The sequence below is a fragment of the Gigantopelta aegis genome, chromosome 10 (assembly GCF_016097555.1).
Source record: "Gigantopelta aegis isolate Gae_Host chromosome 10, Gae_host_genome, whole genome shotgun sequence".
NCBI classification, from domain to species: Eukaryota; Metazoa; Mollusca; class Gastropoda; order Neomphalida; family Peltospiridae; genus Gigantopelta; species Gigantopelta aegis.
In genome coordinates this window covers 22,900,339-22,909,300 of record NC_054708.1, presented here as the reverse complement: position 1 = coordinate 22,909,300, position 8,962 = coordinate 22,900,339, and positions in this window count along the sequence as shown.

Below are 8,962 nucleotides of genomic sequence, written 5' to 3'. Positions count from 1 at the left end.
AAGAGATGTGAAAACTAAATTTAAAAGCAAACAAACCCAAACCGCGCTTAACAACAACAACAACAACAACAGCAACAACAACAACAACAAACAAAACAAAACAAAATAAAAAACCCCAAACGAATGTAACAACAAAACACAATACAAAATAAATCAAAACAATAACAACAACAAAATAAATAAATAAATAAAAAACCAAAAAACCAAAACAAACATTAACACTATTGTCCTCAGTTTGCCCTACAACTATGCTGCGACAATCATTAAACAAAAAAAACTAAAAACTTTTAAAAAATCCGACTATAGATTATCTCTCATATTACGCTATAAAGAAGAACCCCATTTTGCTACCACCCACTAAAGTACAAACCAAAATAAATATTTAAAGTTTTACCTCATCACTGGATCCTTATACGGACGGGATAGTGGCCAAATCGATAACGAGAGAGAAAATTAACCGTACTATTGGTCCTTGACCGTGATCAAATGGCCTTCTGCAATGCCTCTTGGCGGCAGTATCAACAGCCGAAGGATAATGAGAATTTAACTGGTTATCAGCATGTTCCTATTACGTTCTACAATTCCAATTTCGCACGTTTTAGGGGCGTATTATATGTTTTAAGTCTTTAAAGCAAGAACGAATAAACAAAAAAAACACAAAAACAAAACAAAAATGAAGTCGAGGTGATGGTGTTTTTTTGTTTCCTTTTTTTTCTTCTTTTTTTCCGAAATTGTGAATGTCAGTGAAAAACTATACGAAAGCTTATGATCTTGTAATTAGAAAAGGACACACGTATATAATACTACATGGATGGATGTAAGAAACAATACTTCTTACGAATTGTTTCGAAACGTATCTAACGAGTAAAAGCAAAGTGGATACATTTTAAGTACTACCCTGAGTTTTCGGCGATTAATGTGCTGACGACCAACAGATACCTTTTAACCAATGTAATTTCATATTAAAGAAATTTTCTAAATAAAATAGTAATGGTTGTACATATATATATATTTTGTGCGAATTTATCATTTAGTAACGTATACCTTTCATAAAGAGGTCAACGGTCAAATTAAGATAACATCCAGAAAAGCTGTTTCAAAGCACTATATTATCCATATATTTATAGCGACTGCTCCCATTTAGACGTCAAGGTCATGTCACGGTCAAAGGTCAAACTAAAATGGTATTCAAGATATGAAGAAAAAGACACTACGTTTGACACTTAAATTTGCACTTGTTTGCCATTAATTCATTTCAACTTATTTTCGTGCTTACACCCAGTTAAGGTTCAAACACAGTGGGTTAGTGGTTAGTTGTTAGTGGCTAGTGAGAGAGAAGTCGGTGTGGCCATACTACTGGCTGTTAAAATATAGAACTTAAATATATCGGACACTTAATCACCTATGACAAATTGTTAATGTCTATAATTGGGGTTTAGACATCAAGGAATTCATTTTGAACTATTCTCAGCTAATCAAGATATTGCAGCGTCAATTAATTCCAAGATCGCCAGCACAATTTAGCTATCAGACCAAGAAAATGTTAATGTATTGCATTTTACAACAACTAGGTAATGATTTTGATGTTAGTGATAACGTTTTAAGGGATCAGTGAATTCATTTATAGCAAACGTTTTGTAACTTAAATATTGCTTCATCATCTAACTCCAAGATTTCCGCAGGAATGGGCACAAAGAGAAAGTAGTGACCATACTCACTTTCAGCCCCTCCCCCGAAACCCCCACCCCAACCAAAAAAAATAAAATAAAAATAAAACAACAACCACAAAAGATACAAAAAAACCCCAAATTACTTCAAATAGAAATAATAGGGTCCAAGGAATTCAATTCTCGCATTCACGTTCTAATACTGACCTATATTATCATTCACTGAATTGAATACGGATACTAATTTGGCTGCCATAATAAAGATATGACCACGTTATATGTTTTTCATCACCTACGACTATCATTTTTTAAACCAGCTGGTAAATCCATTTTTTAAATATCTACAAGTATAGTTGCCTGACATGGGCCAATCAGTTCACAACGTCTGTTGTAAATATGCATATGCACGAAAATCACAAGTGATTGATGTTGAGTATTTATCATTTAGACGACGAAGACAATTTGTCACAGAAACTGTAATTTATTCAACACCAACGTCTTAAGGGTGTATACTACCAAATCAAATCCCATAGACTACAATAGTAACATACGAGGCAAAAAATCCTACCTGCAGCGTATCAATTGACATAAACGTCATGGATATAAATACTACCATCCCTCACCCATAAAGTGAATCAGAAAAAATGGGGGTCAAGCTGCTCATTTCTGAGACAACGGGTAGCGTCTATGACTACTCTAGTTCCGCACAAACGTCGAGTACTTTTTTTACAGGTACCCCATACATGTTTCTAGTACAATGCTACTTGACTCAATGGTACTAGATGAAATAAAACTGCATATTTATTTTACCCAGATGAAACTATTTCTTTTCTTTTTTACAACCAACACACTCACATTTATCACCAATCACAGGACTTGTGGTGTTCACTTCTCTATCAAAAGTTGGGTGCTCCTCGAACTTTGACTCAGCCGGAAGTTATTTGCTTTAGTACTACCTTAATGTAACATATATAATATATTCACAAGATACAAATGACAACAAAATAGTTATTGCCCAACAAAAGGTACTTTGTTTTGAAAATACACCACCCAATGAATAATGGCCTCATGACGTAAATAAAATTTTTTTAATGATATATTGAGCCTCTTCATTTTCACCCTCCACTTAACACTGTGTAAGACCGATTCTCAGTGCTAAACACAGCTACAGAAAACTATATGATAACCAAACTGTTAACATCCACATTTTGCTTTCAAAGAGGACATTTGTTTTTAAAGGCATACTGTCACAGATTTAAGGACCTTACTTTTCTAAAAATTGATAATAAATGATAATTAGATTAATTTTTGGAAACCAAATCTAGCTATCTGTCACGGAACATGCTCTTAAATTTGTTTCGCCTGTGGCGATTTTAATTGTGTTAGAGGGCCGTGTGCAGTTTATTGCCCGTAGCCCAGATGGGCAACTTGTTACGTAAGACTTCTGCGCGACCGTCCTCGATCGGACATTCCAATATGCACTTAGTCCAGCTGCGGAGGCCATGTGACGAGTAGTTACGTAATACCTCTGCGAGTGCGGGTTTTACAACCGTGATTTTGGCGACGATGGCGTCAGTAAGTCTGACGATCAGAGAGAAATATATCGACGCTAGTAGAGGATGATAGGGGGAGGTACCGCCTTGTACCCCCAGGCCAATTCTGAAATTATAATAAATAGCTAGAATTTAGAGATATCTAGGAGAACGAATTAGGACGGCTCCAGGGGATCACGAACGTAGTCCGTTTGGACTTTGGTAAATATCATTTCTGCTCTGTGTATAACCTTGATGTGATTGATGTGACTTTAAATATTTTAATACTGTATTATACCAATATTCTTTAGACAGTGTCTTCGGTCATCTGACGAAGTAAATCGTAGACTTTTTGTTCTAACATTATATGAGTATTTGGTAATATAAAGCTTAGCCAGTCATCCTAGAAGACCCTAGGTAAACTGTAGGTTATTGTCTTTATTGTGATAAGTATTAATTCTGTGTTACAAGGTTACTGAATGAGTAGTTAGGGTTAATTAAAAATTAACCCGTTAGGAATAGAGCTGTAATTCCTTTATTAATTAAGTTCCCCAAGAAGCGTTCCTAAATTATCACACGTTACTGAACGAGTAGTAAGGGTTAATTAAAAATTAACCAGTTAGGAATGGTGTTGTAATTCCTTTATTAATTAACTTCTCCTGTAAGCGTTTCTCAATTATCACACGTGTGGGTGTGGTGTAACGGTGAAGTGATTCGCATATTGTGTAACTAGACACCTAGAGATTAACTAATTAAGTGATCAGTTCTGGGTTGTTATTATTGTTGTTATTAATTTACTACTACGGCTGTACATTTGTCAGCGTAGGATAATACAGATTCCAAAGTGTATTGTGTTTTGTTGTGTTTCTAGTGAGCTAAACGGGCTATAATAATATATACTTATATAAGATCGTATCTCTGATCATACCTAGAGACGAGCCATACTAGGGTTTAACAGCCTGTTACAGAGAGATCTAATAGATATACAGTTAGGAGAGATACTTTTGATAATCGTGTTTTATTCAGTTACGGGAATTATAGAATCCCCGTGACAGGAGTAGAAAATTGGGGCGCTCGTCCCGGATCTGAAACGGGACATGCATATTTAAAAAAGTATTGTTTGTAAATGGGGGCTTTATAAATTAATTTTACAAATTTACCAGAAGTAGCACGTTGTTCACTAGAAAATTAATTAATAATAAGTGTGTCATATCTAAACATGGATAAGAATTTGCTGGATGGGCCTACGCTCAGTGTAGTGGAGATTAAGCGAGCACGTAAGGCCGAGTTAGTTGAAATCGCGGGTGAGCGAGAAATTGATTTAACATCAGCTAAAACCTTAGGAGATATAAGGACAATTATTATCCAGGAACTTTTTGGTGATAGTCCTGTTATGGAAGACAGTGAGATTGTTCTAGAGATAGAGATAAATGAGTTAAGTGTGGAACAACAATTAGCCTTTAAAAAGCTTGAGTACGAAAGAGAGGAACGTGCATTAGATAGAGAGAGAGAGAGAGAGAGAGAGAGAGAAAGAAGGTAGAGATAGAGAAGATAGAGAGAGGGATAGAGAAGATAGAGAGAGAGATAGGGAAGATAGAGAGAGGGATAGAGAAAGGGAGAGAGAGAGAGAGAAGAGAGGGATAGAGAGAGAGAGAGAGAGAGAGAGAGAGAGAAAGAGAAGATAGGGATAGAGAGAAAGAGAGAGAAAGAGAAGATAGGGATAGAGAGAAAGAAGAAAGGAATAGAGAATTCCAATTAGAAAAATTAAAAGTGGAACATGAGTTAAAGTTGAATACTGTAAAAGTTAGACGTGAGGCAGGAAATGGTTTTAACATGTCGGAGGCTTATAGATCAGTGCCTGTATTTGACGATCAGGAGGTAGATATGTTCTTTCAACTTTTTGAACAGGCCGCTAAGCAGCTAAATTGGCCGGAGTCTAAGTGGACATTGTTAGCCGTGTCTAAGTTTAAGGGGAAGGTTAGTATAGCTTATAATTCAATGAGTGATGAGCGGGCAAGTCAGTACGACTTAGTTAAGGCTGCAGCGTTGAGGGCTTATGAATTACGACCTGAGGATTATCGTTTACGGTATAGCGAGTTGAGAAAAACGCAGGGTCAGTCTTATAGTGAGTTTGTGGCTAAGAAGGCAGGGATGTTTGATAAATGGGTTGTTTCTCATCAGGTAGAGTCATATACCGAGTTACGGGAGTTGTTGATCTTACAGGACATTAAAAATGGATTACCAGTTAGCTTACGTATTCATTTAGAGGATCGTGATGTCAAAAAGATAGAGGAGGCAGGCATAGTGGCAGATGATTACGTGTTAATACACAAAGCTCAGGCAGTACCGGGTAGCTCTTTACAACAGGGTGATAAGAAGAAATTTCAGACAGGTTTTTCCCGGGAAAGTAACTATCGGGGAGAGTCATCTAGTTGGTCAGTTAGTCAGGCAAGGAATGCACCTGGTGGGCAAAGTAAGGATAGGTCTGCATTATCAGCCAATGCACGAACTTTTCGTCCACATTGCAGTTACTGTAAAAAGGATAACCATCTTATCGGGGACTGTTTTAAAAGGAAACGCGATAATGCGCAAGTGGTCGGTTTAGTGAGGTCAGCTCCGTTAGCGAGAGAGTTAATGGTTAGTCCCATGGCAGAGAAAGTAAACCCGTATGTGTCCACTGGTATGGTTTGTGATGTGAAACAAGAGTTGTGTCCTAAGGCAATATCAATCTATAGAGATACCGGGTGTAGTCAGAGTCTGATAACGCAAGAGAGTTTAGCTGGTATTGAAAATTCAGACATAGGACGTAGTTTGGTTTTAACCTCGGTTACTGGAGAAAATATGGTTGTCAGGTTACATAAGGTTTTCTTGTGTTCGAAATTTGTGACGGGACCAGTCGTTATGGGTGTTGTGAAGGACTTGCCTGTTGAAAACATAGGAGTTTTGTTGGGAAATGATTTGACTAGTCAGTGTTGTCAGCCGAAATGTGACCAACTGTTAATTAAAGACAGCACGTTACCAATAGAAGAGTGTGAGGTTGATGAGATTAAATATCCTGCGTGTGTAATGACTAGGGATATGACCAGTAGGTTAGCACAAGACGTAGAGGATATTTGTGATTTGTCTGATACGTGTGTGAGCCATGAACTTGGAGTGGATGAGGTTATCAGTAAAATTGTAGACAAGTCAACTGAGGAATTAAATGTGGTGGAACCTGTTGATCTCCCGCAGAGGGGAATTGAACCAGTTGTCTTTGATAGAGGGGATTTACCTTGTAATAGACAATAGTTAATTCTAGAGCAGGGGGCTGATCCAAAATTGTTGGCAGTTCGCACTACATTGTTAACTGAGAGAGTATTAATAAATAAGAGAGTTAGAGATCGGAGGTTGCCGGCGACCGAACTAGCTAGGACGCAACTGAGCCATGCTCAGAACAAAATAAAATCAGAGTTTGATAGGAAGGCTAGGAGTCGGGAATTTAAACCAGGGGATAAGGTGCTGCTGTACCTTCCCATTAAACTGGGTTCTGTGCAGAACAGGTATTTCGGGCCCTATGTTGTGCTCAAACGAGTTAATGAGACAGGGTATGTGATAAACACTCCTGATAGGGTTAGGAAAAGTAGGTATTGTCACATCAAATTGCTAAAAGGTTATTTTGACAGACTGCCGATAGTTCCAGAGAGACCTGTCCAAATTGAGAGACACTCAATTTCCTGTGATGACGTCAAGACTGCAGAGGTCAAGTTGGCCAACGGCCAGATTCTAGCAGACTTGAGCCCCAAGCGAGCAAAGTTGACTACGTTGAAACAAGACAATGTTTCCATTTGTCAGAACCTTCCAACGGTTACCAATACCTTAAGCCAAGATGTGCGCTTGGAACCCAACGCTACACCGCGTCGACAGCATGCCTGTCGGAGAAGACCTGGAAAATGTGCGACGCTGAAAAAGAGGGAAACGAAGTTCCATTGGTCAGGTGAATGCGAGAAGTCATTCACTCGTCTCCCGTGATGGCAGCACCAGACTACCGAATGCCGTTCAAGCTAGCTGTGGGTGCCAGTGACGTGGGTGCTGGAGCTGTGCTGTTCCAAGAAGACGAAGACGGACTGGACCATCCTAATGAAAGCCTCCAACCAGAGAGTTTTGAGATGGAGTCTTCTTCTGCAAGAATACCCAATTACCATTGGACATATCAAGGGCACATCCAATGTAATCGCTGATGCCCTGTCCCGAAGTTGAACGTTATGATAATGTGTTGACATTCTTTATTTCTGTTTTGTTTATATATATTTTTTGTATACCAGGGACTCAGAGACTCAGTGTGATTACTGGTAGTCACCTTATTATTACATGTGTTATAAATGTCCGTATGCGTCGGTTAACGCACCTTTTTGTTTTAATGTAGTATATTTCCCTATTCCTAGAGTAGAGGAAATATCCTTTTTGAGGTGGGGGTGTGTCACGGAACATGCTCTTAAATTTGTTTCGCCTGTGGCGATTTTAATTGTGTTAGAGGGCCGCGTGCAGTTTATTGCCCGTAGCCCAGATGGGCAACTTGTTACGTAAGACTTCTGCGCGACCGTCCTCGATCGGACATTCCAATATGCACTTAGTCCAGCTGCGGAGGCCATGTGGCGAGTAGTTACGTAATACCTCTGCGAGTGCGGGTTTTACAACCGTGATTTTGGCGACGATGGCGTCAGTAAGTCTGACGATCAGAGAGAAATATTTCGACGCTAGTAGAGGATGATAGGGGGAGGTACCGCCTTGTACCCCCAGGCCAATTCTGAAATTATAATAAATAGCTAGAATTTAGAGATATCTAGGAGAACGAATTAGGACGGCTCCAGGGGATCACGAACGTAGTCCGTTTGGACTTTGGTAAATATCATTTCTGCTCTGTGTATAACCTTGATGTGATTGATGTGACTTTAAATATTTTAATACTGTATTATACCAATATTCTTTAGACAGTGTCTTCGGTCATCTGACGAAGTAAATCGTAGACTTTTTGTTCTAACATTATATGAGTATTTGGTAATATAAAGCTTAGCCAATCATCCTAGAAGACCCTAGGTAAACTGTAGGTTATTGTCTTTATTGTGATAAGTATTAATTCTGTGTTACAAGGTTACTGAATGAGTAGTTAGGGTTAATTAAAAATTAACCCGTTAGGAATAGAGCTGTAATTCCTTTATTAATTAAGTTCCCCAAGAAGCGTTCCTAAATTATCACACGTTACTGAACGAGTAGTAAGGGTTAATTAAAAATTAACCAGTTAGGAATGGTGTTGTAATTCCTTTATTAATTAACTTCTCCTGTAAGCGTTTCTCAATTATCACACGTGTGGGTGTGGTGTAACGGTGAAGTGATTCGCATATTGTGTAACTAGACACCTAGAGATTAACTAATTAAGTGATCAGTTCTGGGTTGTTATTATTGTTGTTATTAATTTACTACTACGGCTGTACATTTGTCAGCGTAGGATAATACAGATTCCAAAGTGTATTGTGTTTTGTTGTGTTTCTAGTGAGCTAAACGGGCTATAATAATATATACTTATATAAGATCGTATCTCTGATCATACCTAGAGACGAGCCATACTAGGGTTTAACAGCCTGTTACAGAGAGATCTAATAGATATACAGTTAGGAGAGATACTTTTGATAATCGTGCTTTATTCAGTTACGGGAATTATAGAATCCCCGTGACACTATCGCATCACCATAACTGAACCATGATGGAGTGAAATCCATGTCAACCCTC